We start from the raw sequence: 8405 nt of genomic DNA, 5'->3' as shown, positions 1-8405 counted from the left end.
TCAGAGTCCTACCTTTCAGGGTGAAAACCCAAGGTCTGGCCTTAACTGGTTGTGCCTGGCAATGACCTTGTTGGAGGCATTGTTTTGAGAGCGGGGACTATCTTCAGGGCGAAAACCTAAGACCGTTGATCGGGCGACGATGGTGTTAGAGCACTGTTCCCTTCTTGGAGGCGTCGTTTTTGGAGAGTCTGTATTTCAGGTGTTGTCTTGGCGGTGGATGTATTGCTGTTGTTAGGTCCGAGATACTGTAGCGGGCTTTTTTTCTTAGTTTTCTTTTCTTTTTTTGGCTGTGTACATCCGTAGTGCCATTAGGATGGTGCGTTGTTGCAGAGGCTGGGTGTAATTGGTATCTTTTTGATATTAATATATTCCCTTTATCGGAAAAAAAGACAGCTACACTTCGAGGCAGATACAGAGAGGATGTGGAACTTCTACTGGATTCTTTCTTTGTAGGATGTAAGACAGCTACACTTCTCTATTTCGTTTTTATCTCAATATGCACGCACCGAGGCAACTATAGCAGATGTGGACTTCTAGGTTCGTTCAACATTTTTTGAGCACATGTCCATGGCATGGACTTTTTTAGACCTCTGATTATATAACTAGCAATGGATGGGCACGGCGGCACGCCGTGCCAACTGTGTAATATGATGGTTGTAATATTTTTAAGGTTATACTTGAATTTTTTTCATCTAAATAATGAGCTTTTAAGATGATTGGTAATGAAATCTTATACAACATACACTAAAATCATGTGCATGGTATCCGATGAATCTAAAGAGATATGTTAGCCCAAATAAACCAAAGCTTCATTCTGTTGGTACATGTTGAGGCCTCTGCTGTCACTGTATGCTCCAGAACCGTTGTCTTTGCAGTCCCAGACCGAGGTGTGCAGGTACTCCCAGCGAGAAACTGATGTCATGGAGCACTGTTTGTTGTTTCTAGGTAGATGATTGTGCTGGGCAGCACGATCGTGCGCCTGCTCCTTGTATTATTCCCCTTATATTTCTCTCTCTCTTTTTACTGTTGGGGCATTTTCGTCGAATTGTGTTGTGTTCTGTTTCAATTGTTGTATCACTGATTAAATTTTATGAGATCAGAAAAAGAAACATGTCTAAATACCCTTACACACTAATTTAAGTCAGAGCATCCCCCTATTATGTTCCGTTTAGCATATATGTTTTTATGCAGAAATATTTCTTTTTAATTAGCTTTTTGCTGAAAATCAATTTGGTAAAGGAGGAGCCGTTTCTATTTTACTTTTGCAAGTTCAAGAGCAAATTCCTTAGTGCATCAAAACATTGTAAATGAGGACACGTTTCTGACCCTCACGCCTGGAACCATCCTAGGACAGTCCCTCCCGCGCCCCAGCTTTGGCATTTTCTCCAAAAGAAAAAAAATCAGTAAAAATACAATTCCGTCCGTATCCTTCTCCTCTGTATTATACACATCTCCGTATCCTCTTTCCGCTTCCGTATTCTTCCCCAATTTCTCTGTATGAACTCGAGCTAAGCAAGAATTGAAGCAGCCGATGGAAGCTGAGCCGTCTGGCGAGACCTCTGGTTGTGCTCCTGTCCCTCTGGACCTTCAGCTCTCCTGTGGACAGATCTCACCGCTCCTCCGTCCCCTTTGGGTCAGAGCTGTGGAACCTCGAGCTGGGCGAGCTGAGGAACTTGAGTCCCGCACAAGTCGGCAGCAGGGATTGGCGGCCCGGCGCGAGTGCTGTTGGTGGTCACCCTCCTCGGGAGCGCAGGCCCGCAAAGTTCTTGGTCGATGAGGGATCATCCGCGCCACGTTTCGCTGCTACCGGGGCGCATGCCACTGCTTGGCGTATACGCTGCCAACTTCTTCCTCTACACCATCATGTCAAATCGGACGGTATGTTTCATTCTTGAATAATCATAATATACATTAGTTACTCTGTTTCTTGGCAAGCCTGTCACCAAATTTGGTCTTTATTCTTTCCAGCTTTCAAGGCTGATTAGAGGATTAACTTCAGTGGATGCAGGAGCTTCATGCTCTGGCAGACGGCGGTGCACCACGCTGTCGCTGATGACACCGGGTCGGAATGGGCGCTGGTGTACTTGTTGTCTCATCAGACCACAGCGCAGCAAGCAGAACAATGGGATTCCCTTTCTCTTTTTGGCCCGACGTCTAGCTCCTGCTCCTCCTCCCAAATTTTGGAGGCCGCCACCGCTTATCGACGATTTGGAGGAGTCTGAAGCGCCGATGCAAGCACTGTGAATCAGAGTTCAAGCAGCGTTGGGTAAGCACGCGGTATGTACAAAAAAGGAGCAGATTTTCTCCACCTACTTCGAGTATTTGACTGCCAGCTTGGCGTCCTAACTCATTATCAGCAATATGCCATTTGAGAGTGAGTGTTGCCGTATGCCATTGCCATGCTATGAGGTCTTCCCCGAGACAAAGAGCCGATGTTTTCAGCAGAAAAAAACATCACTACAGGTGACCTCTTCTCCTTTTCCCGTTAATCCCTTAATTCTTCGTTTGGCTTAGAAAAAATATTATTGACATATATTAGTGCCCATCTGTTACACATGCACCAGCCGTTGTCATTCCATAGACAAAAAAAGAACAGTGTGACCTTCAAATCTTACTTTGAGATTTACTTATTTACGCCATATTCAGAACCAGTACATTTACAATGATCAAACAAATGATAACTACATGGTAATGTAAGAACTAAAAGCAAAGTTGTACATGTTCGGATTAGCAGTAAAATAAAGTGCTCTTGATGCTTGTTTCTGTGTGCAGCTCCCATAATCAGAAGTGTTCTTGATATTTGTTTCTGTGTGAAGCAACTAAAACTCTGTATAAAAATTAGACAAAAAAACAGGGGTGATCTTCAAGCATATTTTCTGAGATAGAGAACTGTCTACCTATGCCATACTCAGAACAATACATCTAGGCTACTCACACTAACCAAAATTATGTGTTAAATTATGAACTGGAAACATAGTTGTACATGTCCGGTTTTTCAGTAAAAATATGTTCATGATGCTGCTCAGTAAGGTTAGCAAATAGTGCAGACATGAGATTCTAAACTCTAAATTAGTGGCCACCCAATTGGTGACAAATCACTATCTAGCAAACCAAATTATACAATAAAAGAACAATACAGTTTTTCCTTCATTGTTACTTTTATAGCATACTGCAGATAAAGTGTATTTGTCTGATGGGTAAACTAAATAAATCAGGGATGTTAAACACGTAAAATGCGGGAACGTAAAATGCGGGAAAGAAAGGTGAAAAATATGTAGAAAGATCAACCAATCGTCTATTTTTCATATGTATTCAAAATAATCTTAAGATGTATGATGAACATACCTTCCGTCGATTTCAATTCGAGCATAGATCAACTCTAAACTATTGCAATAGACAAAGAAAAAGTAGAATATTTGCCGGTCGCATATAGCTTTCCGAGATAAATACCAAACTACACGACATTTATTTACCATGAGCGAGATAACAGGATGTAGATGCATAGCAACAAAAAAAAACCAGAAATAGTCTTTGCGAGGTATATCGTGAAAAATATTAGAACATAGACACAACAGATAGTACCAAATAAATTGCAGTGAACGCTCACTTCTTCCATCTTATTTTCAGGAATTTCATGTGTGGTCTGAACTTTCTCCATCTTCCACATCTTATTCTAGCATCAACTATAGTCTTACAAAATTGAACCCACGAAAACCTTATCATATTTGTGTAAATCTAAATGCTAGTATGAAATACTGTGAGTGGTCAGTTCTTCTATGAGACCATATCTTGCCGTTCTTCTATAAGGCTCCATCTTGTGCAATCAATTGCACTTTATAATTTAAAAGAAAAAGGAAAGGAAATTTCTATAAATTGTGTCGGTACCCACATAGAAAATACGCTGAAACCAATGAAAGCGAAAACTATGAAACTATTAAAGGTTTCATCATGAAGATTATATAACAAGGTACATAAATATTTAGGCAACTATCTAGGTATCACAAATATGGACAACAATGCCTCAAAATTTCTCATGAAAAGAAAATTAGGGAAGTCTGAAATATAAATTAAGAGCTAGCATACCTTGTAACAGAAGGAACTCATAAGTAATACTTTGGGTCTAAGACCTAAAATTAATCCCATCAAGAATACTGTGAAGCTGCAGATCATGACAAAGAACTGTCTTTTAGTTTTCAATGTTTTTATCGAAAAGAATGGTGCATGTGTGTATGTAATCATGGACATAGTGTTTTGGATTAGAAAGATGCAGAGGATGAGAAATATCTTGAGTTCTTACCAAACTAATTAGTAAGCCCCAACTCTCTGGTTTACTAATTATCATTTATTTTCTTCTTCCTTTTTATAGTACATCTCTCTAATACATTCAGGTTCATCATCTTCTCATTGCAAAACATGCATTTGAAATGACATTCTATCAGAAACAGCAAAAAAAGATTTGCTGACCCTAGCAAAGGATTCACGCTATAACATAGCAGAAATGTTTTATTATATGACCTTCACTCAAAGATATGGCTTGAAGTAGGTTTGCCTTTTTTCTTTCTAGTCTGTTCCGCTTTATTCCTGCGTTGAGGCAATCCTCCTCCAGTTGCAATAGCACACTGTCCCGTTCAAGTTCATCGATCCTAAACAATTTCTCTCCATTGTTCTTGCATCAACAGATCCAATATTTAGACAATTCTAATAAAATTTTATGTAGAAAGAAACAAAAGAAGCAGGAACAACATGACACCTGGCTTAAGTACATACCAAGACATAAATAAATGCAAAAAAGGAAAATTATAGGCAAAAGTTTGCCCATAACTACATCCCAGCGAACCAGAGTGAGTAGAAAAAATGGTATGAGTCTACATCATAAAAAAGTTAATCAACGGTGAACACAGAGAAAAAGAATGGGCATAAAGATTGAACTATGGTGCAATACTTGGATTGCAGCAAGATCTTCCAAAATCACAAAACACACAAGCAGATCACTCAATACCTTCGTGACTTCATCTATATGACAATATAAATGGAAACACATGATAATGATAATCAACAAACAACTCTTTGTGGGCAAATCAAATCGACTGATTATTACCTTGAAGATGGGTGACTTGATAGCCACTTCCAGCTCCATCTTCACGGCAGAAACCACAAAGGGTTCCGCCTGGTGGTATGGTGAGTAGGCAATTTGTCGCTGACACCATGATCTCGCCGGTGATCCGTGGCCTCAAGGTGCGGTGCACGACCATAGCAGCCGCCGCTGCTGCCCGATGGCTGTATCAGGCCGCTGAACTTGGTCGTCGTTCTCTAGATCGTGTCCAGGCATCTATTACTCCGCATCCATCTGCGCATAATCAGAGAGCACAATGGTTATTGGCAAATCATGTAATAAAACTAAAAAATGTATGGAACCATGAAAACAATTAGAGCTCACAAACCTGCATACCCACATAGACTAAGGAGCAGATGATAGAAGGGGAAAATAATATTGCTGGAGAGCACTAACGTGCTGGTCGATTTTGGTCATCATCATCAGCATCATCCGCCAATCCAAAGTATGCTCGACTTGAATCAAAGCTGATGCAGGCGATCTTGATGGAAAACGCACGAAAGGAGCTCGGCCGGCGCCGCCTGGGCTGCGTCCGCGACAGAGGGATCTGACGTGGTGGAGGACGCGTCAGATTTTGGAGCTCCGTGATGGAAATCCCCTCCAACTCGTCCTTGTCCTACAAATCCAGCGATGAAGTGGGATTCGGAGGCACGGGATTGTGGCGGTCAGTGGAGGCAAAAGGGAGGATATGGGTGGCGGGATCGGTGTGGACAGAAGGTGAACGTCGAGGCAGAGCATCTCCTCGCCATTGCCGCCATACGCGAGGTCGGCGGCTGTGCCGTGGAGGAGCTCTCTCCTCGCCATCGCCGCCAGACGTGTGCTCGGCGGCTGTGTCGTGGAGGATCTCGTCCGTCTTGAAGCCATCGTGTTGAGGTGGACAGAGGAGAATAAAAAATCTACAAAACGTGAGCCGATTGGGGACTTGGAGTGCTATTAAGGAAAGGCACGCGGGGAGACAAAATAAAGCGGTGCCAGAGCCCACCAGTCCACCACCACACGTCCAGGCCCCACCATAAAACAATAATGCTATGTCCACCTAGGCCCAAAGAAAACCCAGCACACACCAAAGGAAAGGAACAACAAAAAATGCAAGAGAACACCAGATATGCACACAGGAAAATCACGTTGGAAATCAACCAGAAAACTATATACGTGTCAGCTACAGGTTAATCCGAAAAAAAGTCCAGAACTCTGAGAAAAAGCGAAGCTGTTGAGGATTAATATAGTAGTTATGTGAGTGCATCCCTCAAGGTAATCTTCTATACGATAATATGAATCGCATAGTCTCATTGGATGTTGAGTTTTCATATTCAAATCCTACGCTGCATCTGCAATAACAGTAGCACCAGCTTCTCTTTTGCTAAAGACACTGCCACTTCGTGTAGGCTCTTCCGTTAATGAGGATTCTCCTTTTTGTTCAGTAACACACAACTTAAACGTCTACAAGATATTATGAATCATTCTCATTTATCATGTTCTCCGTGATAAGATTTGAACTAATTCCCTGTTGTGATACACACATCCGGTGAATTGGCATCGAGACGAAGAAATAGTATTGCAATATTAATTCATGAAATCAATTATGAAATTGAGTTTTCCTTGTAGAACCTACAGCTTGGAACACCTTGCAATTGGGAAATCAGGCTTGAATTTCTTATTTTTGTACCAGGCTTGCAATTGGGAAATTAGATGTGTTAACGTCCTTGGAGGATCTCAAGAAATCTATTTCCTGGAGAAGTTGTTGAAATAAGGTGTGAACAACTTGCTATTATTGTATCACTTGCTTAGCTTCCATCTATAACTAAATACAAGTACTCCATCTAACGCCATTAATTTGGGGTGCATGGAGTAGTATTTTGACATACTGAATTGCTGGATGGTTGTTGACTGTTGTTCGTTTTGAAATATAGGTTGAGTTTCACTTTCGTGGAGACCTCAACATATCAGGATTTTAGTTTGGATAATTATACGTAAAGGAGCGGAAAATGCCCCTACGGTGCCCTTTTGCTTAGAATGGGTAGTTGTTTAGTTGATTGTGTACCCTGTGATCATGTCCTACGTGCTGCTACTATGTACGAACTAAATCGTCATGAATGTTATCTCTGTCCACCTTAAATGTGTTACTAGCCTACTAGAACATCTTTTATTTAGGAACCGAGGTAGTATTGTTTATCCTCCTTAATGTGTGCATTAGGATCATTGTTTTCTCCCGCTATACACACAATCTAAAAAATGTGAAAGACAAAGCAGCTACAACTATTTTTGCTATTTAGTTTGCTTGCAATTAACATTCAGAAGTTGGTGATGAGGTCTATAACAATAAACTTACGATGTACCTCGTTTTTAACTATTCATCTTAGTTGAGTTTAACAAAAAAAATATGTGCACATATATTGTGATTCTCTCATTTTCTAGGTTCGTATACAACCTTATGATCTCATCCAAAACCTTTCCAACAGTTGTATGTGGCTCTCTTTCTCGAGCAACATGCAGAAACAAATTACTTGCCAGTTTTCCACGGGCAATGGATGATAGTTATATTTGTCATCATATTGAACAAGAATCCGTAGAACCAATTTTATTTTACTTTTTTATTTTTGTAACACATAATATGCACCAATATGTATTTTTGCTCTCACTTAGTTCTTCACAATTTTTCATTATCTGATTATTCTCAATCTAGATAAAAGGAGTGATTCTGGGAAGCCACAACAGCCTCGAGACAATTGCATCCTTCTCCTCGGGTAGTGAGAGAAGATGGCGGATGCTCGAAGTAAAGTGTGGCATCACTGGTGTGCTACCGCTACGTGTAGTGACCATTTTTTTAGACCCATACACCACAATCTATGCAATTTTCACATGCATTGTTCTGAATATGCAGAGAGAAAATAAACTTGAAAGGGTCATGTGAAATTTATTGAGTAGAATGCAACATGATTTTGTAGCAACTCACACATAAGCTTTATGTGATGCATATATAGATGGTTAATTATAGATGTTTTGATTAACATATCAAGGTCTAAATTTAATTTATGAAGCCGTAGCAACGCACGGGCATTCAACTAGTGATTATACAAGAATGAACGAGTACTTTGTAAACTTTGCTGAGGATTGCGACATAGATTTGGTATCTCCCGGTGCAACGCACCGTCATGTTTTCTAGTCTATTATTTAAGTGCGTGTTTATCACATGGATCAATCCTTTGCTAGCTCACGATGCGCCCGAGGCCTGACATGATTTGGTATCTCCCGGTGCGTTTTCTAGTCTATTATTTAAGTGCGTGTTTATATA

At 40.7% G+C, this 8405-nt stretch overlaps 2 long non-coding RNA genes across 2 annotated transcripts; one reads left to right on the top strand and one right to left on the bottom strand.

The window, feature by feature from the left end:
• Positions 1-1721: 1721 nt before the first annotated feature.
• On the bottom strand, positions 1722-6027 carry LOC127295453 (uncharacterized). Its single transcript, XR_011743618.1, has 5 exons — positions 5442-6027; positions 4516-5347; positions 4084-4397; positions 1920-3454; positions 1722-1851 (listed from the first exon to the last, which is right to left on the bottom strand). It is a non-coding gene; the product is annotated as an uncharacterized lncRNA (long non-coding RNA).
• On the top strand, positions 1738-8090 carry LOC139830651 (uncharacterized). Its single transcript, XR_011743619.1, has 4 exons — positions 1738-1878; positions 1969-2463; positions 6783-6864; positions 7797-8090. It is a non-coding gene; the product is annotated as an uncharacterized lncRNA (long non-coding RNA).
• The last annotated feature ends 315 nt before the right edge of the window (positions 8091-8405 follow it).

The sequence above is a fragment of the Lolium perenne genome, chromosome 4, assembly GCF_019359855.2.
Source record: "Lolium perenne isolate Kyuss_39 chromosome 4, Kyuss_2.0, whole genome shotgun sequence".
Taxonomy (NCBI): domain Eukaryota; kingdom Viridiplantae; phylum Streptophyta; class Magnoliopsida; order Poales; family Poaceae; genus Lolium; species Lolium perenne.
This window is presented reverse-complemented; position numbering and strand designations above follow the sequence as displayed.